Source organism: Mus musculus, chromosome 7, assembly GCF_000001635.26.
Source record: "Mus musculus strain C57BL/6J chromosome 7, GRCm38.p6 C57BL/6J".
Classification (NCBI taxonomy): domain Eukaryota; kingdom Metazoa; phylum Chordata; class Mammalia; order Rodentia; family Muridae; genus Mus; species Mus musculus.
Genome location: NC_000073.6, coordinates 84,215,640 through 84,241,784, shown reverse-complemented (window position 1 = coordinate 84,241,784; position 26,145 = coordinate 84,215,640). Strand labels below are relative to the sequence as shown.

General features: G+C 43.2%; 2 long non-coding RNA genes across 2 annotated transcripts in view; both read right to left on the bottom strand.

Moving 5' to 3' along the window:
• The window catches only part of Gm26708 (predicted gene, 26708), a 34,028-nt gene extending 25,245 nt beyond the window's left edge, over positions 1–8,783 (bottom strand). The window contains exons 1-2 of the long non-coding RNA NR_166539.1: positions 8,496–8,783; positions 7,249–7,405 (exon numbers count right to left, since the gene is read on the bottom strand). This is a non-coding gene — a long non-coding RNA (predicted gene, 26708). The remainder of the gene's footprint in view (positions 1–7,248; positions 7,406–8,495) is intronic.
• The window catches only part of LOC117997403 (uncharacterized), a 114,890-nt gene that overhangs the window by 25,245 nt on the left and 63,500 nt on the right, over positions 1–26,145 (bottom strand). The window lies entirely within an intron of this gene.

Sequence of the window (26,145 nt, the reverse complement as noted above, 5' to 3'; positions counted from 1 at the left end):
AGCTGCCCTTCATCTCTTCCTCTTCCGTTGGTTGGTTGGTTGGTTTGGTTTGGTTTGGTTTGGTTTGGTTTGGTTTGGTTTGGTTTGGTTTGGTTTGGTTTGATCTTCTGTGGAAGTACAGGGTGGAGGTACTGACAGATGGAGGTTCCATATTCCTTCCACTTTCTCTGTGAACTCTCCCCTAATAAGCCACTTTCACACACATTTTGAGTAGATTCTATTTCTGAAGACACCAAACTCAGGCAGTGTCCCTGAAACAAGGATCAAACCTTGGCAACACAGAGAAGAACTAGGAAATACTTGCATGGAAATGATCCTATCATATTTTAAGTGTAAGGGACACAGTTTGGGATGAGAGGATAGTAAATTACATTTCTTGAAGGCAGAAATTTCAGAGCCCAATTTAAAAACAAAACAAAACAAAACAAAAAACCACGGCACAATAACACATGCTTGTAATCACAGCACTGGGGAGGCAGAGATGAGTGTGGCCCAAGCCTCTCTGGGAAGATGGGGCAGTCAGTAAACCGCTGTACCACAGGTGTGGACGCCTGAGTATGGACCGTAGCACCCATGTCCATGCACAGCGTGGTGACACTTGCTTTCAATCCCAGGGCTATGGAAGAGGGAATGGATAGGCAGATCCTGAAGCTCATTGATGAGTCAGCCTTAGAGTCAATGAACCTCAGATTCAGAGAGCCACCTTGTCTCAGAGACTCAAGGTGGAGAGAGCTCGAAAGACACCCAGTATTGACCTCTGGTCTCCATCTGCATATGAACACATCCACGTTCTTAAGTACATAACCCAAATACACAGCATATGGGCAGGTACGTGCAAACACACTCATACATTCACAAATGCTACAGACAAAATCCAATCCTTTCTTTAAAAAAAATTACTGTTTCTGTACTATTTTGATACTGAAGTTATAGACAAGACTTTGAACTCAAAGAAACCTATTTTTCCAAGAGCTGGGAGGAGCAGCCTGTCTTTGTTTACCTGGGACTTTCCACTGTTCGCAGCAGAAGCCCCACGTTCCAGGAAATGCCTTTAGTCCTGGGAATCGAGCACTTGTAGTCACCCAGCCCAGGACCCCAGGATTTGTTGGCAAGGAAGGCAGGGTCCTGGAGAGGAGGAAGTGGACAGGATTTTGCAAGGCCACAGAAGGCTGGAGCTGGCATGAATCTCTGCAACAGCTGAGTCCTTGTTCCCAGATGAGGAAAGAGTCCTAGAAGGTCAAGGGGGTTTTCTTTTCTTTCCCAAAAGCCTTAGCAAGAGAGTACAGCTGAGGGCTGGGGAGACTGCTCAATGGGTAAAGTGCTTGTTACTTAAGTGTGAAGGCCAGAGATCTGCTCTCCAGAGCCCATATGAATGCAGGAAGATCTCAGTAGCCAGCCTGTAATTCCAGCCCTCGGGAGGCAGAGAAAAGATCAGTAGAGCAAGCTGGCTAGATAGTCTAGCCATATTAGTGAGCTCCGGGTTCAACAAGAGATCTTACCTCCACATAGAGGGAAAAGCAATCAAGGACAGCTGACGTCAGACTTTGGCCTCCACAAAATGTGTGTACCCTTCCACACATAAGTGTGCCCTCACACACGAACACATAGAGACATAAGTACAGCACACACACACACAGAAGAAAAAGACGAAAGTGTCACCCAGCCAAGACCTTCTAGAATCTAAAGACCAAGTTCAGACCCTGCACACAAGAATCTGAGGAACCACTTCCATTCCATACAACTCACTAAACAGGCTAAGAATGACCTTTCCACTGGGAGAAGCCTGACCTAGCCAGAGTTGCCAGCTTCCGCCTAAGTCCACACCACAGAGAGAGTGGCAGCTGACTTGGGAATTCTGCTCCTAAAGGAATAATGGAGACTTTGAGCTGGACTTCTGAAGAAAACACTTTCCCTTGAGGCAAAACCGGCTCTTGATCCCTGCTGAGCCTGCTAATTTACCATGCCACACACATACATGTGTGCTGTCACATGACTCACATGATCCCTGCTGTGCCTGCACTGTTACTGTGCCACACTCACACATACGTGTGTGCTGTCACATGACTCACAATAGACAAGATATTGTGTATACTGTGTATTCTGCCTAGCTATCCATTTAAGTAAGTAAAGAAAATGTGGCATGCGTAGTGTTATTCAAAAGAACAAGATCATGTCATCTGAAGTGAAATAGAACTGAAGCTGTTATTAAAATGAGCCAGTCTCAGACAAGAAGTGCACTTCTTTCTCTCATATGCAAAAGATAGGTTTAAATGCATATATATGTAATTATAGAAACTATACATGTGATTTTATATATCACATTAATATAGAGGAGGTACATTTAAAATGTACTTTTGTTAATTATTTGAGTACTGTATATATGCATATGTCTTTTGATCTTACTTATGTTCCCAATTCTCCTAACTCCTTCTAGGTCCACCTACCAGGGCCCACACATTTAAAGAAAACTGACTTTTCCTCTCCCAGAAATCAGTTGTCAGTATCTCCTCAGCTGGGGCCGGTCACTCATGAGGTCACTCCATACTGGGATGTTGACTGGCTTGATCTTGTGCAGATCCTGCACAGGTCTTGTGCAGGCAGCCACAGCTGTTGTCAGTTCATGTCCAGAGGACAGTGTTTCAGTCTGGTTCTCCCTCATCTCTGACTCTTAGAAGCCACCCAGCTGCCCACTCCATCTTCCAGGTTGTATCCTGAGCTTTCAGGGATGTGGGGTTATATAGATATGTGATTTGTGGCTGAGCACTCATGACACTTATTCTCTGCTCTTTAGCCCGCTGTGAGTTCCCACACTAACCACTGTCTACTACACAAACTTCTCTGTTGAGGTCTGAGAGCCGCGCTATTCCTCAGATGTAGATTTAGAGGGTAGTCTGATACTACCACTCAACTACTAATTTCCTTTTCCCATGTCCTGTGACAATCATGTGTCACAATAGAATCTATTCATCAAGTTCTGTTGGGCAGCAACATCAATGATCTGGGGTGTCTGAGACACCCCTGACCAACAGCTCGAGTGCAGGTTTTCCATAACTGGCAATGAACTTTGGATTTGGCACCTTGTGGCTTCAAGGAGAAGCAACCTATCCTTTGTTGAGTAGCTCCTATTAATCTCTTTTATAAGAAAGAAAAAAATAGGTAGACAGATCACTAAGCTTGGTGGCACATCTCTTTTAATTTTCTAAATGTATTTGCTTTGCTATTTTAAGTGTATTCATGTTTTGTCTGAATGTATGTATGTGCACCACGTGCATGCCTACAGGTCAGAAGAGTGTTTCAAATCCCCTGGGGCTAGAGTTTCAGACAGTTGTGAGCTGCCATGTGGATGCTGAGAATCAAACCTGAGTCTTCTACATGAACAACAAATGCTCTTAAACACTGAACCAACTCTCCAGACTTAGACAATTCTTTAATCCCAGCACTTGGGAGTTCTTTGAGCTCAAGACCAGCTGGTGGCCTGTTTAAACACCCTTAGTGTTATCCTCCCACACACATACTCCATTTTCCACTCTACTTCCTTGGCCCTTTCCCCACTTAAACATCCCTGCCCATTATCCCCTTTTACCTGAAGGGTTACTGTTAGGGAGCCAAAAGATGGATAAAAGCAAGAGAGGTAGGCCAATAGATCATAATGGAGAAAGACAAATTTTGTTTTCTAGCAGGGAATCTAGAGGTATGTGTGTGTCTCACAAATAGTCCTAAAAGTTTGAGGAAGAAGGACTGGTTAAAACCTGGATCATATCTATGCTTACCCATGGAAAAGAAAGGAAAAAGGCTGCGGCAAGGTACTGAGGACAAATAGTACAGTTTGGACTCCCCTCCACCAGTGTGTCACACCCAGGAGGCCCTCTTAGTGCAGCTGATTTATTGCTTCCCTCCAGCTGTCATAGCATGTTAGTACGTAGCTGGGCAGCTGAAAACAAAGCAAATGCATTCCCCCACCAAATGCATTCTGGAGAGCGGGGTTGGTTTACACTGCAGGCTCCTCGCCTCTTTCAGCTTCTTGTAGCAACAAGGCATGTGGCAGCATGCCTCTAGCCTCTGCCCACACCACATCACCTCTCCCTTGCCTCTGTGTCTCATCTCCTAAGGACACCAGCCACTTGACATTAAGGTCTGCCATAACCAAAGACCTATTAGAGCTTCATTGAACCTGCTTTCACATAAATAGTATGCACAGGCAGCAGCAGTTGAGAACTAAGCAAACTTTTGGGGAATGGCCCTAGTACATGGGAAAAGGGTGATGGAAGACGTCCTGTGGCACATCCCTCATGAGGAAATGCAAGTCTCCAGAGGCTCTACCTCACAGGTGTGGAGGCCAGGCCTACAAGGAGCTGCTGAAGGCAGCCTTGCTTATCATGGTGAAATTGTTTACAAAAGCTGACAGGTGACCTGTCCTACCAAACTTTCACAGAAAGAAAACTTTATTCTGAGATCTTCATGGAATTGCTTAATTTCCCATTTGTTAAATAATGTTTAAGCTGAGCTTAGTGGCTCACACCTTTAATCCCAGCACTTGGGTGACAGAGGCAGTCAGACCTTTGAGTCTGAGGTCTACATAATGAGTTGTAGGACAGTCAGAGCTATATAGTGAGACCCTGTCTCAAAAAAGAAGGAAGGAAAGAAGGAAGGAAAGAAGGAAGGAAGGAAGGAAGGAAGGAAGGAAGGAAGGAAGGAAGGAAGGAAGGAAGGAAGGAAGGAGAGAGAGAAAGAGAGAGAGAGAGAGAGAGAGAGAGAGAGAGAGGGAAGAAAAGGAAGAAAGGACAGAAAGAAGGAATTAAAAGAGGTAAAACAAATGTATGTGTGTATGTATATATATGTTTATATATATATGTGTGTGTGTGTGTGTGTGTGTGTGTATGTATGTATGTATGTATGTATTATATATGTATGTATTGGATGTTTGTTTGTTGTGTTTGCTTTGTTGCTTTGGCAGGGCCCTATAGTTACTTCCTATATCAACATAGATACTCCTTGACTTTCAGAGACGTTAAGATAAACCCATAACTTGAGGATATTGTACGTAAAAAATGTGTTTAATAATTTAACGTCCTGAGCATCATCATATCATGTCATGTGTAGTCTCCCCTCCCCCAGCCTGAAACCTGCTTGCTCAGGGGTGGAGCTTCCCGCTCAATCGTTCTGCCACGCCCACTGCTGGAACCTGCCGCTTTGCTGTTCAGAGTCACACACATGTTCACCCTGCTACTGGACCCCGAGACCAGTTGGCGGGAATCGGGTTCCCTCCCCCTTCCTTTATAACTGAATGTCGGAACTAGTAAAATTGAGCTTTGAAAAGGATGAACTTGTCTTGGCTCCGTTTCTTCTTTCTCCCCGTCTAGTTCCTCCCTTAGCTCAAGTGGACATCTCAGTCGAACCGTTCACGTTGCGAGCTGCTGGCAGGCCGCAACAGTCATGCTTGCCTTAAACAGGCTCAGAACACTACTAGAGTTTGGAACAATCATATAACACAAAGCCTGTTTTGTAATAAAGTGCAGTCTGTTGAATGATGTCCTCAGATTGAAGACGGGAATAGTTAAATGGCACACAAGTATTACTATATGGTCACCAGAAAAGTACAGCTTCTCCCCAGTGCATATGACTTTTGCATCATCATAAAGCTGAAAGTTGACAAGTCAAACCATTGCAGATTCAAGAACTGTCCAGCCAGTGATGCCAGCTTCAATCTACCAGATCCTCATTCATGTGCTCACACAGCTGGGCTCAGTCTCACAGAATTAGGCTACGGTGTTGTACAGTTGGCTTACACATGAGAACTGGGACCTGTATACTCTCCTTCACTACCTGGTCATGTGATGCAGAATTGATCACAGGAGACCTGAAAATCATTGCAAGTTTCTGGTGTTTTCTAACTACAAGATCGTCTTTACGTACAACCCATGAAAGTTAATATGTGTTCATTCAAACTCAGAATTTATTATGTCAAAATTACTCAATCTAAGAGAAAAAAATCACAAAACATCTTCAGTAATTTACATAATAAAGTAAAATTTAGTATCAAACTATGGATACTTTGTTACCTCTCACCACTCTTTCCTAACTTCACTTTATTTTAGCAGCAGGAATAGGCTCTATCTACCAATATAAGATAGTAGTATGATCAGGAGTTCATTTAGTATAAAGCAGCCCATACCCTTTCCCTTTTTGCCAACAATGAGCTATCTTGTGTATCAGTTCCCTCTGGGAATTTCATCCTGAGAGGAAGCTCACTAAGATTTGGGGAGTTCCAGAGCAATGCTGTTAAGATGCTGGAAGTAAACAACTCTCACGCATGTCTCAATACTCTCCCAAAACGAAAACATGGCAGATATACAAAATCTCCCCTACTCATGTAGTAAGCACTGCTGTGGGGACTCAGATGAGCATAGCTGTGTAGACGAGACTCCTGGATTCATTAAGCTGATGGCAAGTTCTGCCGAGAGCCCCCAGGGTACCCGTTTTAATGAATCTTCACCCTTGCTGGGTAGGGCATTTAGTGATGCAAATGCATCTGTATAGTCTCTGCTCCTTTAAGTAACCCCAATACATACTGGCCATCAAGTTGACTCTGATCTGTCATCAGTACCCTGGCTGTGATTGAATAGACCTTTCTGTTATGTGTCTGTGGGAGTAGAGAGACATACAATATGCACAATGCTAATTCTATAAGATTATTAATAGAGCCTGACTATCCCTATTGCCTAGTGGTATAGCCATTACTTATATGTTTATAAAGATGTTTGTGTGAATGGGCTGCACTGAGAGTTGTATCAAAGTATAGATAGGTCTTGAGAAGTTTCAGTGAAAACAAGATTTGCTATGCAAGCCTGAGGACCTGAGTTCAGATCCCCAGTACCACATAAAAAGCCAGGTGTGGCAGTGTGTCTATAAGCCCAACACTTGGGATGAAAGCAGTCAGGTCCTGGAAGGTTGTGGGCCAGCCAGCCTAGCTGAAGCAGCAAGCTTCAGATTCAGTGAGAGACCCTGGAAGAGTAATAGAGGGAGATGCCTAATGTTCACTCTGTCCTCTTTGTGCATATGCATGAGTGAGGAGACAAACACACACACACACACACATATACACACACACACCACATTCACAAATACACACAGGAAGTAGAGTACTTACAGTTACTTACAGTGCACAATTCTTAGTACTGATGAGAGCTGGCAATGTTGCTCTTGCCTTTTATACTATATTTTCTCGTGATTTTAGAATATGCTACTTACCTAACGAAAGGGCATGTGATGCAACATGCCATGCTCCACCAGCATCCAGGTGCCATGACAGAGTTCGAGGCTGTCTGCATGTGGTGACCTGAATATGTGGCTGTTCACACAATGAAAATGACGAAGTGTGAACTTCCCAGTTGACGTCTTTTGGAAACTAAGACAAGATGATTTTAAAACATAAGACATAGTCAAGTATTTATGAGGCCCAGTCTTTCTTTAAAGTTAAAAGAATTTCTCAGGTATTTTAAAATCAAAGCTTTCTCTTACAGTTCCAGAGGTCAGAAATCTGAAGCCAGCCTAGACAGCAAGGGTGGCCCACCAGAAGCTCCCAGAAGTATCTGTTTCATGCTTTTATTTTCTTTAATTATTCCTTTTTTCTTTCCTCCTTCTTTTCTCCTCCTTCTTATTTTTCTTCTTCTTCTCTTCCTCCTCCTCCTCCTCCTTCCCCTCCTCTTCCTTCTCCTTCCACCTCCTACTTGAGGTTAGCCTCCAATTTCAGATCTTCTTGGCTCTGCCTCCTGAGTACTGGTCTAGGTGTATATCACCACATATGGCATTGTTCCTTGCCCTTTTCAGCTTTTTAAAATAATAATAAAAAGTTAATTAAAGCAAGCAGTGGTGGCGCACACCTTTAATCCCAGCACTGGGGAGGCAGAGGCAGCCAGATATTGAGTTTGAGGTCAGGATGGTCTATAGAGTAGGTTCCAGGACAGCCAGGCTACACACAGAAACCCTGTCTCAAAAACAAACAAAATTTTAATTAAAATATAATTACAACCTTTCCTGCTTCCTTTTCTAACTCCAATCCTTTTATGTCCCCAACTCCTACCTTCCTCTCAAGTTCATGGACTCTTTTTAATTGCTGAGATAGATAGATAGATAGATAGATAGATAGATAGATAGATAGATAGATAGATAGGTAGATAGGTAGATAGATAGATAGATAGATAGATAGATAGATAGATATGGATATAGATATATTTGTAAACATACCTTTTGCAGTTTTTCTTTATCCCTTGATGTACAAACCCTTTAATAAATGACTTCAGCATCTGTCACCATTGCTTCATCTTTAGCCACTAATACTGTTCTTGCTGCCCCCATCTTACCACACCCAGAACCACCTCCCACATGAATACCCTCAATGAAAGTCCTTTTTTGCTATTTACGATGGCATAGTCATAGAGTTCAGGGGTTGGGGTATGGATATTTTGAGAAGACATTGCTTAGTTCCCCACACCTACCATGAGGACAGTGCATCATCATTCTAGTGGCCACTGTGATTATCCAAAACTCAGTTCCTGGCACTTGGAGCTGATGGAGGTGCCTGGTTCCAGGCCACTCTGGGGTACTGAGGAAGACTGTGGTAGTCACTTTTTCTATTGTGTGAATTTCCAAGAAGCAATTTAGGAGGAAATATTTATTCTGGTTCACAGTTCAGGGGACACAGCCCATCATAGCAGGGAAGATGATGTCCTTGCAGTTACAATGGGCCTGTTCAGTTGCTGATCAGGTGAGAACAGGCTTAAAACAGCTCTGGCTGAAGCTGTTACCTGGACTGTAGAACTCAAGCCCCCCCTTTATGACTCATGTATAAAATGTTCTAGAGCCTCCCAGAACAACAGCATCAGCTGGGGACCAAGTGTTCAGGCACATGAGTCTCTGCGGCACCTAAGTCTCTCTAAGAGACTCAGTCTAATACACTATAAATCCATCACATTACAGAGGCTTCTATCCTCAGATTTCCCTTACAACGGGGCTGAGTAGGAGTGAACGGTGTCTAGACAGTGATGAGCTCGAACTTGAACCTCCGATGCGTTGCCTGAGCCACATTTTCATATGTAAAGTTGGATAACAAGATGCTGCTCTAAAGATCTGGGGAGCTGATACCGGTGGGAAGCATCACAAATACCTGGGAACCCTCATGTCATTCCTATCCCCTCTTCCCTCTGGCAATGTTGGATTTCAAATCACATCCTCTTACCTCCCACACCCACAAGGGCAAGACTTGACTGTGAGTCAAACATGTAGTCAAAACACATAAAATTTAAAAAGAAATTTTGCTGCTGAGTTTTGGACATGGCAGTTTCTTATAATGTATTTCCAGTAACAGGATCAATGGATCACTTGGCACCAGCTACAATTTCACCCTCACAACATCTTGGTGTGATAGCAACCACCATTCCCACTGTATGGATGTGAAAAAAGGAACTTCATCTTAGCTAATTGGCCAATAAGTGAACCAGTATCTGAACATTATACTCTGACTTCAGAGTCCATGCTCTTAACTACTGTGTTCAATGCTTACCTCCTCTCACCCTGACTCTTGATCCCTGATTTCTTCTAGCCAATACAATCCCATCACCCAGAGATGCTCTGACAATGGCTCCCTATGCACTTTGTTAAAGCAACAGTAGCTCTCCATAGCAGCCTTTTCCAGCCATGCTCAACGCTTCACACAAAGTCTTCCTCCAAATTGCCTGTTGCTCGATTCCCTGAGCCTATCTTTAACCCTGAGACCTAGTCATCCACAAGACAGCCATAAGACATAAGATGTTGAAGATGTCTTGGTCTTGAATTATAAGCAGGGTTCAGAATGGAGCCTGGGCCATAAGTATAAAAAAAGGTACACAGCATCCTGGCCATGCTTGTTTATGTAAAATTTGTTTTGAATAAGTACCCAAACTCCCCACTGGGAAAGTCTTTGGAGCTGAACTTGGATCTTCTTTTCCTTTTGAGACTAGGAGAAGAGTGACAACTAGTCTGGAGGCCATGAGATGTTTCAGTGGATAACAGTGCTTGCTGTGGAAGCTGAATGACATGAATTAGTGCCCCAGTATCCATGTAAAAAGTCAAATTCAGCAGCATGCATCTGTAATCCCAAGATTCTTGCAGCAGGATAAGAAGCCAAGACAAGTAAATCGTGTGGAAGCTTGTGAAACAGCTAGCCTAATTACAACATCATGGAAACAAGATACCCTGCATCAACAAGTCGAGAGGAAAGAACTGACTCCCGAAATTAGCCATCTGATGTCCACATGTGCACCGTGGCTCACACATGGCTATACTCACATACTCAAGATCTCTCTCTCTCTCTCTCTCTCTCTCTCTCTCTCTCTGTCTGTCTCTCTCAGAAGCTATCCTACAGATTCTCTGCGACCAGGTGTCAGCTTGTCCCATCACTACAGCCATAGTGTTCCTGTGGAAACCCAGACCTCGATAGTGATACTCAGCTTGTTCCTAACCTATGTACAATATGCTCCATATCACAAGTGTTGGTTGTGGTCTGGCTCTCTTTTCCTCTTTATCGTATCCTCTAATTTCTGGGATTTGTGTGAGAGTTTTGAACAGGAATCAATCACCATTTAGCACAAGACTAGAGAGTAAACACTGTGGTCTTACAGACACACAGTATCTGGGACAACTACTCAGCTCCTACATAAGGTAAGAGTTCAGAGGGGAGTTTTCCACCAAAACTTTATGTCCATTGAGAACTGAACTGTATATTGTAGGATCAAAGTTCTGAGCCTACTTCTGGGTTTGAAATTCTACCAAAACACACCAATCTCTTGCCAAGAAGTGCTTGCTGACAGGAGCCTGAGATAGCTGTCTCCTGAGAGGCTCTGCCAGAGCCTGACAAATACAGAGGCAGATGATTGCCGCCAACCATCAGACTAAGCACTGGGACCCCAGTGGAGGAGTTGGGAGTAGGACTGAAGGAGCTGAAAGGGTTTGGAACCCCATAGAAAGAACAACAATATCTACCAACCAGACACCCCAGAGTTCCCAGGGACTAAACCACCAACCAAAGAGTACACATGGAGAGATCCATGGCTCCTGCTGCATATGTAGTAGAGGATGGTCTTATCTGGCTTCAATGGAAGGGGAGGCCCTTGGTCCTGTGAAGGCTTGATGCCCCAGCATAGGGGATTGCTAAGGCAGTGATGTGGTCGTGGGTGGGGGAGTTGAGGAGCACCCTCATAGAAGCAGGGGGGAGGGGAAAAGGATAGGGAGTTTGCTGAGGGGAAACTGGGAAGAGGGATAACATTTGAAATGCAAATACATAAAATAGCCAATAAAAAATAAAAAACCACCAATCCCTGAGATCAAAATCCTACCAACCCCTGGGATTGGCTTTAAATCCTACAGACCCCCACACCCTGGAAATCTCCACCCTAGAAAACAAGAAACCCTATGTAAAGCCTGCCTCCTGCTCAAGTCCCTGCTGCTTCATGCCCAAGCAGTAAGTAAATCTCAATAAACCTCCTGTGTCTGTGTCTGTGTCTGTGTCTGTGTGTGTCTGTGTCTGTGTCTGTGTCTGTGTCTGTGTCTGTGTCTGTGTCTGTGTCTGTGTCTGTGTCTGTGTCTGTGTCTGTGTCTGTGTCTGTGTGTGTGTCTGTGTCTGTGTCTGTGTCTGTGTCTGTGTCTGTGTCTGTGTGTGTGTCTGTGTGTGTGTCTGTGTCTGTGTCTGTGTCTGTGTCTGTGTCTGTGTCTGTGTGTGTGTCTGTGTGTGTGTCTGTGTCTGTGTCTGTGTCTGTGTCTGTGTCTGTGTGTGTGTCTGTGTGTGTGTGTGTGTCTGTGTCTGTGTCTGTGTCTGTGTCTGTGTCTGTGTGTGTCTGTGTCTGTGTCTGTGTGTGTGTGTGTGTGTGTGTGTGTGTGTGTGTGTGCCTTTGTGATATTCTTTGGCTCCCAACTGCCAAGATACTTTTTCCCTCAGAGCTGCAACACTTGCATTGGGAAGCCTTTCCCCTCAGAGCTGTAACACACATAAAAATAATATTTTGTCAACTATTTTAAAAGTAAAACTAATTCTCCCTTTATGATGTAGGTCCAAGTTTGCCTTACCTTTTGACATTCACAGGAAATGATGTTGCTGTCTATAAAATTTATATTCAAGAGCAATGCAGTGAAGTTATTTGAAAAAATGATGGGTCTGTGGAGGTTGCTCAGTGGTTATGTACTTGCTGTGCACTTGTGAGGACTGAATTTCAGTTGTCCAGAGCCAACATAATTGTCCAGTGGGTGCGGTGCCTGTAATTCTAGCCTCTGAAGGTAGGGATAGCAACACTACCCATCTCCATGAGTTCTGGGTTTGACTGAAAGACACTCCCTCACTGAATAAGGTAGGAAGAACAATCAAGAATATTTTCCACACACACATATATATGCAATCCATGCATGTGTGCTCACACCAATGCAAGCGTGCATGCTACAGACATATGTTCACACATGGTGGAGTGAGAGGGATTGGGGAGAGAGAGAGAGTATAACAAGTTTGTGTTGGCCCACATTCAAAGCTGTCCTTGGCTGGGTTTAACCCACAGGTCATGGGCTGGTTATGACTGGCTGAGTCTATAGCACTCTTAAGTTTGTGAAAGTGTCGTTACCAACCGCCTTGAAAATAACTTCATTCTCCAAGAATGAAACTCCATTCCCATTAACAATTTTAACAGTTTGAAAATGACTCTTGGACCTGCAATTTGAGTCAGTGAGTAAAGGAACTCAGAGCACAGACCTGCGGCTTGAATTCAGTGCCTCAGTCCCACATGAAGGTAGGAAAGAATTGCCTCAAGGTTATCCTCATTTACATGTATAGCATGGCACATGTACTTCCCCATACCTCACATGCAAAACATGCACATTCGATAACATATATTTTTAATTTGAAAAGAAAATCAGTCACTTAAGAGATCACAAGGTTTAGGTCTTTGATCTGGAATGTTTACCAACCCCAATTGTCAGCTAGGGTGAGAGTGGTCTATGTATTAGATGAGAGCTTCTTGACCCAGTCAAACCTGGCCATCGGGGACTGAAGGCCAAGATGACTGCTCTGGAAACAGTGTATGCCCGGACTCTGTGGCTTCTTTCCTCCATCTCTGCTCCTGTTCTCGGGCCACTCTTGGCCAGGGTTCAGAGCCTGGTCACTTCCGTTTGCGTCTGAACTTTTGCGGTATAACCCCTTGGAGAGCTTGGCCTGTAGAGAAGGAAGGTCTGACAATCGCCTAGAGCCTTGACTCACTTTTGCCAAAGGGCAAATGTCTGTGGAATGATTTCCTAAGGGAAGTAAGAGGATTCAGTGGAATCATGAGGCCTTGCGGACAACAGCAACTCAACCGGAAACCACTCAGATGGGGAGCTGGAAGCAACCAAGAGTAGGGATGGGCAATAGAGGAGACCTACCAAGGGTGGAGCAGACAAGGGTGGATAGAAAGCCTGCCTTCAGATAAAAGTAATGCTTGTCCATCTACAGCGCATCTCTCAAATTCCATCTTTAAGCACCTTGTCCAGAACTATGATAAGGTAAAGTCTCGTTTAGATTAAAACTAAAGCAAGTTTTAGATATTTTAAATAATCTGCTCCAAGCTGTTTTTTTTTTTTTTTAGTCTAGGAGGGGAAGCTTTGGGTTCTGCTAAATATTGTTTTTCCAAATCCTCTGTTTGTCTTAGGAAAGTCCCAGGGCTCTTGTTCTCATTTACATGTTGGCTTGCTCAGCTAGGCATCTCAGTTGAACTCTGTCCTTCCCAGTTTATGTGCTGCCTGGGAAAAGGAAGCCCACACTGTTGGAGGGTCAATAGCAGGAACCTGCTCCAGAGCAGAAGGAGGTCAATGCCTTTGCACTGGGGGTGAAGGGGAGGGAAGAGAGGCAGAGTACCACAGAGATGAGCCCTATTGCTATACAAGACATCAGGGGTACTTGCTGTGACTCATGAGGCGGCAGAAGGAAAGAGACAAGTTACTACATGGTCATAAAATAATTCCATGGGACACATATCAGCTCCACTATAAACATTTCCAGTTCCCAGGATCTGGGAGATGGTAGAGCAGGTCACAGAACCATTATCCACTTACTATGTAAACTATATTCACATTATGGATTTAAAAATAATGTCTGTTTATATATCATAAATAGAAAAACAGAAAGTAAATTAAAATTATGTATAACTAAAAATTTAAATAGAGTTACCAGATGATTGAGAAATTCTTCTAACATTTGTCTGAAAAAATCTATAAGTAGGACTCAAATACGTATATGTGCATTAGGTTAACACATTGTTGTTCATAATGACCAATGGAAGCAATGAAACAAGGGTCAATAGAAAATGAGAAAACTAACACGTGTAATATCTGGCTTTAAAAGAAAAGGAATGTTGGCATTGAAGCCTTGAAGACATTGTACTATGTGAAATAAGCTGACACATGTACAAATAAAATCCTGACAGAGGATAGAAATAATGGAGAGCAGCATTTTCCATTTCTGCATTATGAAGTTTGAGTTTTTGTACTATAAAGACATGCTTGTAGTCTATATTGTAGAAAATAATCTGCAAGCACATGCTATTGACAGGTAGCTGAGCAAACACACCTGGTAATCATCTGTTCTGTGTTAACCCTCCCTGTAGCCCATATAACCCTGGAGGAGTACAAGGTTGACGCCAGTAGAACCTAGCTTGACTGGAGGTTTCAAAGATCACCTGAGCCCTGATATCTGCTTGATGAGGGAACAGTACAAAGGAAGTTAGCATGAGAAGCAAAGAGATCACGAGTCTCAAAAATGTGACTGACCACATGACTAGAGGGGCAAGACAGAGTTACAGAATGACTGATGACCGCCTCTGTTGCTGCCCAATCCTCCTCCCTATAGACTGGCTGGACATGAGATGGAATTAGATCTCTAGGATATGAATCCACTGTCATCTCTGCCTGTCTGCTCTGAGTAAAGTACACTCTTAAAATTTAATTCCTGGCTCTGTTCACTGGAGTCTGATTCTGATAGACTGATCAGATTCTCCTTATAAGACCATGGATTGTGTGATTCTTTGTGAGGGATCTGGAGGAATCAAATTCTAGAGACAGAAAGTGGGATACTTGTTTCTAGGCTTTCTGGAAAGAAGGCAGTGACAGCGAATTTCACTTGGATGAATGAGAGCATTCTAAATGATGGGTGGTGGCTGTGGTTGCATAGCCATGGAAATACACTTTCTGACACCGAATGATACCTTAAAATGACAAATTTTTTATTTTATTTTATATTTTATCCCAAAAGTATAGCCATTATCTAAAGACTATATAACTTACAATCCAGAAATTATACATAGTTGGGCAAGAAACTAAACTTCGTGTGTCAAACACAAGATGAAGACATGAAAGAAAGAGGGAGACTTAATGAGAAGAAGGGTTCCAACAGGAGAGGGAGTGGATGAGAGAGGAGAATGGAGGCAGAAAAAATGACTACAACTCATTGAATAAATGTAGGAGATTATTCAAGAAATTAAAATTCTTAAAAGAAAAATATTGTTGAAAGAAATTACAGAAGACGTTAGTTAATCAAGAGACAACCATGTTCATGAATTAGAAGATCTACTATTGTTTAGACAGCAACACAAATCAAATTGCCCTATTTGACCATAACAAAACAAACCAACAAAGAAGAACCCCCCAAAATTGAACAAGAATATTCATTATCTATCATGACCAAAATGTTTACAAACTGATAAATAGATGAATAAATCTACATTAATAAATCTATACAGTATAGAATTATTCATAGAATGAACACCATACTAATACACAGTACACCACAAATGGAAATACTTCACTAAGTGAAAGCAGCCAGAAGAGACCACATCTTCCATTCTTTGACACAAAAATGTAAAAAGTATCTGGTCTGTACCCAGGGCTCAGGAGACAGTAACTGATAATGGCCCATGGTTTCTTTTGTGTAGGAAGCCGCCCTCACATTCGCCGTTGCAAGATGGCGCTGACATCCTGTGTTCTAAGTGGTAAACAAATAATCTGCACACGTGCAGGGGCAGTTTTCCCGCCATGTGTTCTGCCTTCCCCGTGACGACAACTCGGCCGATGGGCTGCAGCCAATCAGGGAGTGACACGTCCTAGGCGGAGGATAATTCTCCTTAAAAAGGGACGGGGTTTCGCCATTTGCTCTCTTGCTCTCTTGCTCTCTTGCTCTCTTGCTCTCTGGCTCCTGAAGATGTAAGCAATAAAGCTTTGCCGCAGAAGATTCCAGTTTGTTGCGTCTTTCCTGGCCGGTCTCGAGAACGCGTGTAAGAGTTGGTGCTGAAACCCAGGACGAGAAGACCTGGGACGAGAAATCCCGGGACGAGAAAACCTGGGACAGAATTTACCATCACCGGCGCAAGGAAGATCCCTCATTCTGGAACCAGAACTGCGGGTCATGGTAATGAAGTATTCCCGTAAAACAGACTGTTGAGAAGGATCCAGCCTGGATTCAGAACTCTTCAGCGGGGGAATGTTGGTAATGAAGTGTTCCCGCAACACAGACTGTTGAGAAGGATTCAACTAAGTGAATTCAGAACTCTTCAGCTGGGGAACGGGGTACCTGTAAGTATAGCTTTACAAGGTAAGTCTGGTCTTGAACTTTCTAACGAAATTCAAGACAGTCTATCAGAAGTAAAGTGGGAAATAGCTTTACAAGGTATGTTTGGCCTTGAACTTTCTCCAGTGTTAGGAGCCTTTTTGTTCCTTTTCACATGTTATCAAGCGGTTAAGGCAGGGCTGAAAATTCTGGATGAAATTCAGGGCAATCTATCAGAAGTAAAGCAGGGAGAGAGAGTAGGAGCAAAGAGGAAATATGGTACACAAAATAAGTATACAGGCCTTTCCACGGGTCTTGAACCTGAGGAAAAGTTTAGGTCAGGTAAGAATACCTGGGGAGAGATTAGAAGGAAGGAAAAGAAAAAAGAAAAGAAAAAAGATCAATTAGCGGAGGTCTCTAGGAGAAGGAGCCTATACTCATCACTAGATGAGCTCATGGAGCCAGCTCTTAGTAGCTCTGAATCAGATGAAGAATTCTCCTCTGAAGAAACAGACTTGGAGGAGGAAGCAGCTCGTTATGAGAGAAAAAAGTACCAGCCAGATAAAATGCTAGCTAATCAGTTAAGGAAAAAGCCAAAAGCGGCTGGCCAGCATGCTGTTCAGCCTCCAGGCAGTCGGCTTCAAGGTCATAGTGCACTTCTGCCCTATGCAGAGCCCCTGCCCTGCGTAGTGCGTCAGCCCTGCGCAGAGAGGCAATGGACAGAGAGGCAATGCACAGACTCGTTCATTCCAAAGGAGGAACAAAGGAAAATACAACAGGCATTTCCGGTCTTTGAAGGAGCCGAGGGTGGGCGTGTCCACGCTCCAGTAGAATATGTGCAGATTAAAGAGCTTGCCGAGTCGGTCCGTAAGAGTAATCAGGGAATGACACGTCCTAGGCGGAGGATAATTCTCCTTAAAAAGGGACGGGGTTTCGCCATTTGCTCTCTTGTATTACTAGGAGAGACAAGGTGGTTATTGCCCAGGCACTTGCAGCTCTAGAACATGGTGCTTCCCCTGATATATCTATGCTTAAGCAATAGGTCGCTGGCCACTCAGCTCTTGCACCCCACGAGGCTAGTCTCATTGCATGGGATAGAGTGAGTGTGCTTCAGCAGCCCAAGAGAGTTGCACGGCTAAGCACTGCAGTAGAAGGGCTCTGTGGCACATATGAGCCTATTCTAGGGAGACATGTCATCTTTCAAGAAGGTTGAGTGTCCAAGTGTCCTTCTCCCCAGGAAAAACAACACGGGAGCAGGTCAGGGTTGCTCTGGGTAAAAGCCTGTGAGCCTAAGAGCTAATCCTGTATATGGCTCCTTTACCTGCACACTGGGGATTTGACCTCTATCTCCACTCTCATTAATATGGGTGGCCTATTGCTCTTATTAAAAGAAAAGGGGGATATGTAGGAAGCCGCCCTCACATTTGCCATTATAAGATGGCGCTGACAGCTGTGTTCTAAGTAGTAAACATAATCTGCACACGTGCAGGGGCAGTTTTCCCGCCATGTGTTCTGCCTTCCCCGTGACGACAACTCGGCCGATGGGCTGCAGCCAATCAGGGAGTGACACGTCCTAGGCGGAGGATAATTCTCCTTAAAAAGGGACGGGGTTTCGCCATTTGCTCTCTTGCTCTCTTGCTCTCTGGCTCCTGAAGATGTAAGCAATAAAGCTTTGCCGCAGAAGATTCCAGTTTGTTGCGTCTTTCCTGGCCGGTCGCGAGAACGCGTGTAAGACTTTTGAAGCGTCAAGAATGGTGTAAAATACTTTATATGCCCCAACACAGGGGAATGCCAGGGCCAAGAAGCGGGAGTGGGTGGGTAGGGGAGCAGGGCAGGGGGAGGGTATAAGGAACTTTCGGGATAGCATTTGAAATTGAAATGTATATAAAGAAAATATCTAATAAAAAATTTTTTTAAAAGAAGCCAAAAAGTAATGATAAATAAATAAATAAATAAAGCAAGCAAGCACTGGCTGAGAACCACAAAAACAAACAAACAAACAAAAAGGAATGTTCTAAAATTGATTACTGTAATGGTGACAAACTATGACTATACTAAGACGATTCGCTGTGTTAAATGTATATGTTCTGTGGTATTGATACAAAACTTCAGTTTGTGCCCATCCTTTGATTTTGGTGAATAATGCTGCCAGGATCACAGTCTACAGATATCTATTTGAAACCCTATTTTTATTTTATTTTATTTTATTTTATTATTTTTGCTGTATCCAGAATCAGAATTCAGAATCACATAGTAATTCTATTGGGGATTTTATTTTGGAAGGATCATCTATAATGTATTGTCAGTGTGGTTTTTTTCTGTATCTATTTCACTGTTAACATTCTGGGTTATGTCTTTAGAGCCTTTTTCTCCATATGTCCATACATTTAAAACTAAGTTTAACAATATGCAGTTTTCTTTGAGCATCCTGTTAGTCTTCATACAATTATTTCCAATTATTTTATCAGGTTGCATTTAATAAATGGATTTGTTTAATCAATAATCTATGGTTGGACTTTTAAAAAATATACACAACCTATTTTGATTCTAACAACTTTTTTCCACCTCCATTTCCTCCTGCCCCCCCCCCCCAACCGTGTTCTTCTCCCATTTGCACATCCTCTTAAGTTTTTAAATAACCCAATGAGTCTAACCCACTGATTAGACAATCAGTGTCATCCTTCTGTGTGCTGATGCGGGTCCATCCACAGGAGCATGGGAAACCTAGCAAGGGTTAGATTGCTGAAGAAACCTACTGTCATGAGCTGTTTATCATTAATAATTGCTTGACTTGCACAGGTTGCCACATCTACTGTGAGTTCACAGGTGGAGTGGCCCTGCCATGCGTGGAAGACACCACTTCTCTGCAGCCCTCCCATATGCTTAAACTTCTGTTTGCAGAAACTCCCATGTTGACATAATATAGTGGGAGGGAGGGAGTGTGGGGTATCTGCAAATTCCAAGGCCAGCAGAGAGTGTCATCCATGAGAGGCAGGCAAAAGGAAGTCAGATTCATCACTCTGTAGCCAGTGCTGGTTCAAACTTCGTGAATCTGACACCAGGTAGTTTATCTCAGGTGTATTTAAGAAGAGCACAATTTGGAAAAAGTTTCCTGATGATAACTCAATCCCATGTACACAACAAAGCTTAAGACAATATTGCATTGAAATTCTTGTGAAGGGCAAATGACATTTTCCATAAGGATAGGTTCTATAGATTAACTGAGGAAGTGGGCTCAAGGTAAATAATGTTCTGGGAAAGAATCAAGCTGTAGATTGACTGAGATAAAAAGGCTCCAGATTACAGGTCTTGGGAAAGATAGCAGTATACATGGACTGAGATAAACAGGCTTAAGATGAGGGTCTGGAGGTCACCAGGCTACTAACCACATCTTTACCCTGGATTCTGGGTGGGAAACAGGTTATACATCTCTCCCTTTGAAGAGACAACCTTGTGTCTTTAACATTCCTGGTTATACACAAGGCTTGTACACTTTCTATAATGGTGGACATCTTTTCAGAGGACTTCTTAGCTATCTGTAATTGTTTCTTGGAACAAATTCCAGAATCAAAGTATTATGATAAAATTATGTGCACATTTAGTAATTTTTGAAATGTACTGTCAAATTGTTTTGTAAAATGGATATACCTGGCAGATGAAGAGGTGCCCAACAGTGTTAGCCATTAAGCCAATGCAAATCAAAATCATGAGATGCCCCTGGAATAACAATCTCCTGCCCTCAGTGCTGCTGGCTGTCAGATGTGGATTCACAGCCAGAAATCTCAGCTTTCAGGCTTTCAAAGGACACCAGCAGCTTTCCTGGGTCCCTTGCTTGCAGATGGCACCTTGTGGGGCTTCTCGGCCCCCATGGTGCATGAGCCAGAATCTTATAGCACAAGATAGATATAAAAATCTAGGTACATATGAAAGTATGTATGGGAGTATCCCTCCCACTGGCTATGCTCCTCCAGAAAAGTCTACCTAGCCTCTGCCTTTCCTTGGCATGTTCACACAGAGGACCAAAAAGTAGTCTCCCTTTCTACACTTCATCCTCATCCTTCAGTTCCAAGTCCATCAATAACTAGTCCATAGTGACACAAGTCAGACACTTGTGCTGCCCTTAGGAAGCTGGTAATGACCTTCAGAGTGATGGTTTTATTGTTTGCCACTCCATCTCCTTTTGCATTTAGCCTATATGTTAGTGTGAGATGGGGGAAGGGCTCTATGAAGATTCATAGATCATTTTAGGGGCTTTAGAGTGGCCACATTGTCTCCAGGTTCCAGTGCTATATATGTAGGTATCTGTCAATCATCATGCCTTCTATCACCTGGTAGGGATTACTAAGGCTGATGTTCTCTTGACAAACCTGGCCCATGCTGTAAAAGGAAACAAACTGTGGACTAATGCTGGCATACCTTCAGTCTTCCGGTGTGGTCCCCAGACCAGCAGGATTGGCATCACCTGGGAACTTGTTAGAAGCAGCCTACCTAACACCTCCGGAGCCAGAAACAGTGATCTGCGTTTTAACTCAAGTTAATAAAATACTTACCTAATATGCATGAAGCCTGGGTTCAATCCCTAGAACCACATAAACTGGTCATGGTGACATAAGCTTATAATCTCAACATGTGGGAGGTCAGGAGGATCAGAAGTTTAAAGCCACCCCTGACTACACAGACTGTTCAAGGTCAGTCTAGACTATCTAAAACCCAATCAAAAGGGGGTGAAATTTATTTTATGCATATGTGTCTGTCCAAATATATATATACATATGCATACATGCTCTATGTGTACACAGGTGCCCAAGGAGACCAGAACATGCCAGATCACTAGAACTAGAGTTGATTATTAGTCACCATATGGATGCTGAGAACCAAACCTAGATCCATTGCTAGAACAAAAAGTGCTCTTAACCACTGAGCCATCTCTTTAGCCCCTAGGTAGTCATTATTTAAAAAATTATCGAAGCACAGAATGAACTAAACTGTGTTTAAAATAAAAGTATTTAAAACTCACCATCTCCAAACTATATTATTCAGCTAGCATCAATGCTCTTGGGATTGAATTTATCTATATATAGTGTTTGGCTCCTAAGAATCTCTTCCCAGCCCTGTGCAGTGAAAAACATGGGTAGTTTGAAAGCATCCACAAGTGGGATATTTACAGCATGCAGGTCAATAAGCTCTCAGACCAGAGCATTTCACCCTCAGCTTTTCATCCCAAGAGAGAGTATTTTCCAGATTACTTCTGCTGGTGGAGCTAAAGAAGTTGTGATTTAATGCATCCAGAACTCAAAAGAGCCCTCAGGCAGATGTAACACGTTGGAGCTAGGTATCACTGTGATAAAGAGGGTCAGCTTGTGGAAGATCCATGGAAACACCTTGTGTGGTAGCTTATATTGTGGGAAGACATAGGAAGACATGGGAAAGGAGTTCCAGCACTTCTCAAAATCAGTCATCTCAATGAAACCAGGAGGAAAATAACAGCAAGTAAATATCAAAAGACAAGAAGGGAACACAGTGGCCAACTGAGTTCACACCCCATTCTCACCACACCCATGGAACGCTCATTACTAGCCATCAGCCACATATGGGATGGACATCCAGGGCTGCCAGAACCTCTGATTTCTTCCAGTTAAGCTAAACCACAAAGACTTACCTACCCATCTTCAGGAAATCATGAAGGCTAAACAAAACCAGCATCAGCCAGCAAACAACTAATTGGATTCATCCACCCGTGTGAGTGTCTCAGTGGGACACATGAAAACACTCCCACAGAAGGAGCAGAGGCTCTACATGAGAAAGCTGCTGTGGTTATACCTCAATGGAGTGTTGACCTGGACAGCTAGAAGACCCTTGTCATGGTCTGGGCTGTAGGCTGATGTCAGGGGTTCCAGGGAAGGGGGTGACATTTTCGATTTCTCCTCATCATTTTGTGAGCTCTAAACACACTTTACTGATTAGTTTTCTCATGGCAGTGACCAAAGACCTGATAAGAAGCAGTTTAAGGAAGAGTTTATCCTGGTGGTGACGAGAGGAGACACAGACTGTCATGGTGGGGAAAACATAGCCTTGGGAGCAGAGCTTAAGGCTTCCTGATAAGAACCGGGCATGGTGGCGCACGCCTTTAATCCCAGCACTTGGGAGGCAGAGGCAGGCGGATTTCTGAGTTCGAGGCCAGCCTGGTCTACAGAGTGAGTTCCAGGACAGCCAGGGCTACACAGAGAAACCCTGTCTCGAAAAACAAAAAATAAAAAACAAACAAAAAAAACAACAAAAACAAAACAAAACAACAACAACAACAAAAAAAAACCAACAAAAAAGGCTTCCTGATAACATCTTAGAGGACCTAGAAGCAGCACAAAGAAAATGCCAGTGTCAGTCTGCTTTTGCTACACAGAGGGAGAGAGAGAGAGAGACAGAGACAGAGAGACAGAGACACAGAGAGAGAGACAGAGACAGGAAGAGACAGAGAGACAGAAACACAGAGAGAGACACACGCACATTTGTAAGTTCTTTTGTTTTTCTTTCTTTCTTTCTTTTTTTAAATTACAAGGAGGTAGATAGGTACACATGAGTGCAGGTGCCTATGGATGCCAGGAGAGTGTTGACTGTAGCTGTGAGCCATCCACTATTGGTGTTGGGTAAGGACTCTTACCCTCTCAGCCACATCTCCAGTCCATCCTTCCCCTATTTATTCACCCCAAGACGGTGCTGCCCACCTTCAGGGTGTTATCCTCACTTGTGCTGTCTCGTTTTATGCCAACTTGACACAAAGGAAGAGAAACTCTCAACTGAGAAAATGTCTCCACTAAGATTTGCCTATAGGCCAAGCTGTAGGGCATCTTCTTCATTAACAATTGATGTGAAAAGGCCCAGTCCACTGTGGGTGGTACCACCTCTGGGTAGGTGGTTCTAGATGGTATAAGAAAGCAGGCTGCATAAGTGATGGAAAGCAAGCCAGTAAGCAGCTTCCCTCCAAGGTCCCTATGCCTCTTTTTGACTCCAGATTCTGGCCCTGAGTTCCTGTTCCCCAATGACAGAGTCTGACCTGAGAGTTGTAAACTGAAGTGAAGCTTCCAAGCTGCTTTTGATGTTGCTGTTTTATCACAGCAATAGACACTCTAAGACACCACCTCAATGAATCTTTACAAACACACACACACACACACACACACAGTGTACCAAAGGTACACTTCACGAATGCCTAGTTATTCCTTAATCAAGATAACAATCAAAATTATCTATCTCATTCAAGAAAATGAAATCCTCTAAAGGGCAAAAGGAATAACAGACTCTTAGGACAATTCTTACCCTAGGATATTTTGTGAACTGACATTTATTTATGTGTTCTTTTATTCTTTGTGCTGTGTATGTGTAATGATGGAAATACCCGTGTGTGCTAGTGAATGTGCATGCCTAGTCCAGAGTCTAAGATGGCAGGCTTCTTCCTCAATCCCTATCCATCATATTTTTTGAAATAGGGCCTCTCACTGATCCTGAGCCTTTCTGTTTCATCTGGGTTTGCTGGCCAGAAAGCACCTGGGAGCTGCCTGTCTCTGCGCCACAGTACTGAGTCTATAGGTACATATGACTGTCTGGCTCTTCTGTGGTTTCTGGAGTTGCAAACTCAGATCCACTTACTTGCATAGCAAGCACTCTTACCCTCCTAGTCATCTCCCTAGTCCCCTGTAAGATGACATTAAATAACTGAACAGTGTATAGAAACACAAAGTCACCCACACTACCACAGACATGTCTGAGGTCAGAAGAACAGATGTGCCAGGCCTCATGGCCACCAGATAAGACTGTTGATATGCTACCAAACCTGGTCTTGTGTTTTCAATGAAAATGTCTAAGGTCCGGGATACTTTATGAATTATTAAGTGCCAAATTATAGTCACAGAGAAATTAGAACCTGCTTATAACAGGAAAGTGAAAATATAAAACAGCATGTCAGCGTTGGAAGGCAACCTAACATTTCCTGAAAAAACTAGTTTCCATATGACCTAGAAGTCCCTTTCTTAGCAACCTGGCCCAGTAGAGCTGAAAGCTCTTTGCACAGGAGCTTGTATATGAGAGTTCATAGTGGTGTCATTCATCATCATCAGAGAGTAAAAATAGCTCAGGTGTGTTTCCTATTTGTTCTGTCTCTGTGATAAAACACCCTGATCAAAGAAACAAAAGAGAAAGGCTTTTGGTTTGGTTCATGATTTGAGGGGTAGTCCATTAATGATACTGAAGAAATGTTAGAAGCCTGAGGCTGCTGGTTACATTGTGTCTACAAGCAAGCAGCGCTGTGAGAATGCTAGACCCTCATTCACTTTTTTCCTTATTCAGTTCAGTACGCCAGTCAATGGAATGACACCACCCAGAGTTAAAGTGGGTTTTCCTATCTCAATTAACCTAATCTAGATATTCTCTCACAGGCATCCAGAGATTTGTCTCCTGAATGACTCCAGATCCTGTGCAGTTGACAGTATTAGCACATCACAACTCTACCCCTTGTCAATCTGACATGCAAACACATCACTTTAAGCCATAAACATCCTCTCTTTGTCCCCATAGGCTTATGGACATTTTATAATGAAAAAAGATTCATTCATTCCAGCGTAAAAAGACTTCATAGTCTACAGTAGATCCAGCACTGTTTAAAAGTATAAATGCTGAGTTTCTTCTGAGATGCAGAAAAATCTCTTGAGAGGTCTGTACAACCAAAAAGCAAGTTACATAGACTGGAGAGATGGCTCAGCAGGTAAGAACATTATCTTTGCAAGAAACTCACTTTCTTACAATCTCGACATGCATGTGCACACATGTACACGCCTATACATATATATTCATGTGATACATATACATACAAACACATATAATATATATGCTTCTAACACATAATGACACCGAATAAGCATTCCCATCGACAAGGGAAGAATAGGGTCCTAGAAAGAATGAACAGATCCCCACTAAAAGGCAAGCATCGAATCCTGTGTCTAGATTTTCTACCTTCAGCCCACACCATCTCTCTTTGGGTCCAACTCCAACTCTATTCCAAGCTTAAAGCTTCCCTTTGCATATACCCTTTGCATATATCCCATGGTTCTGTCCTCTTCAGCACTCAGTGGTTCCCTGGGACGGTGGAGTAAGATTCCAAGACCCCAACCCTTCATCTTTCATGCCTACAAAACTACGGCAAAGGCAGTCCTGAGAGATCACTGCATGAAGCTGACGAAGTCAAGACAATGACATTGCCAAGTTGTGCTGCCAGCTCAGGATGGAGCCAGGCCTGATTGGAACTTAGTTGTGTCAGCCTCTGTGTGCCTACTCAGAACACATGTCCAGGACAGGTGTTTTGAAGGTCAGGGACCCCTTGAGCAGCATTCTTCATTGAGGCTCTCTCGTTTTAAATAAAGTTATTTTCATGAGACAAAGCCTTGCCGGGTAGGGTCTTATCCTCACAGCACCCTTCCTGCTGTCCCAATAATGTTACATTTCTCTTTAAAATGTCTAATCTCTCAAACAATTACAAGGGCTTCATCATCTGCACCCTCCTTTTTGACACT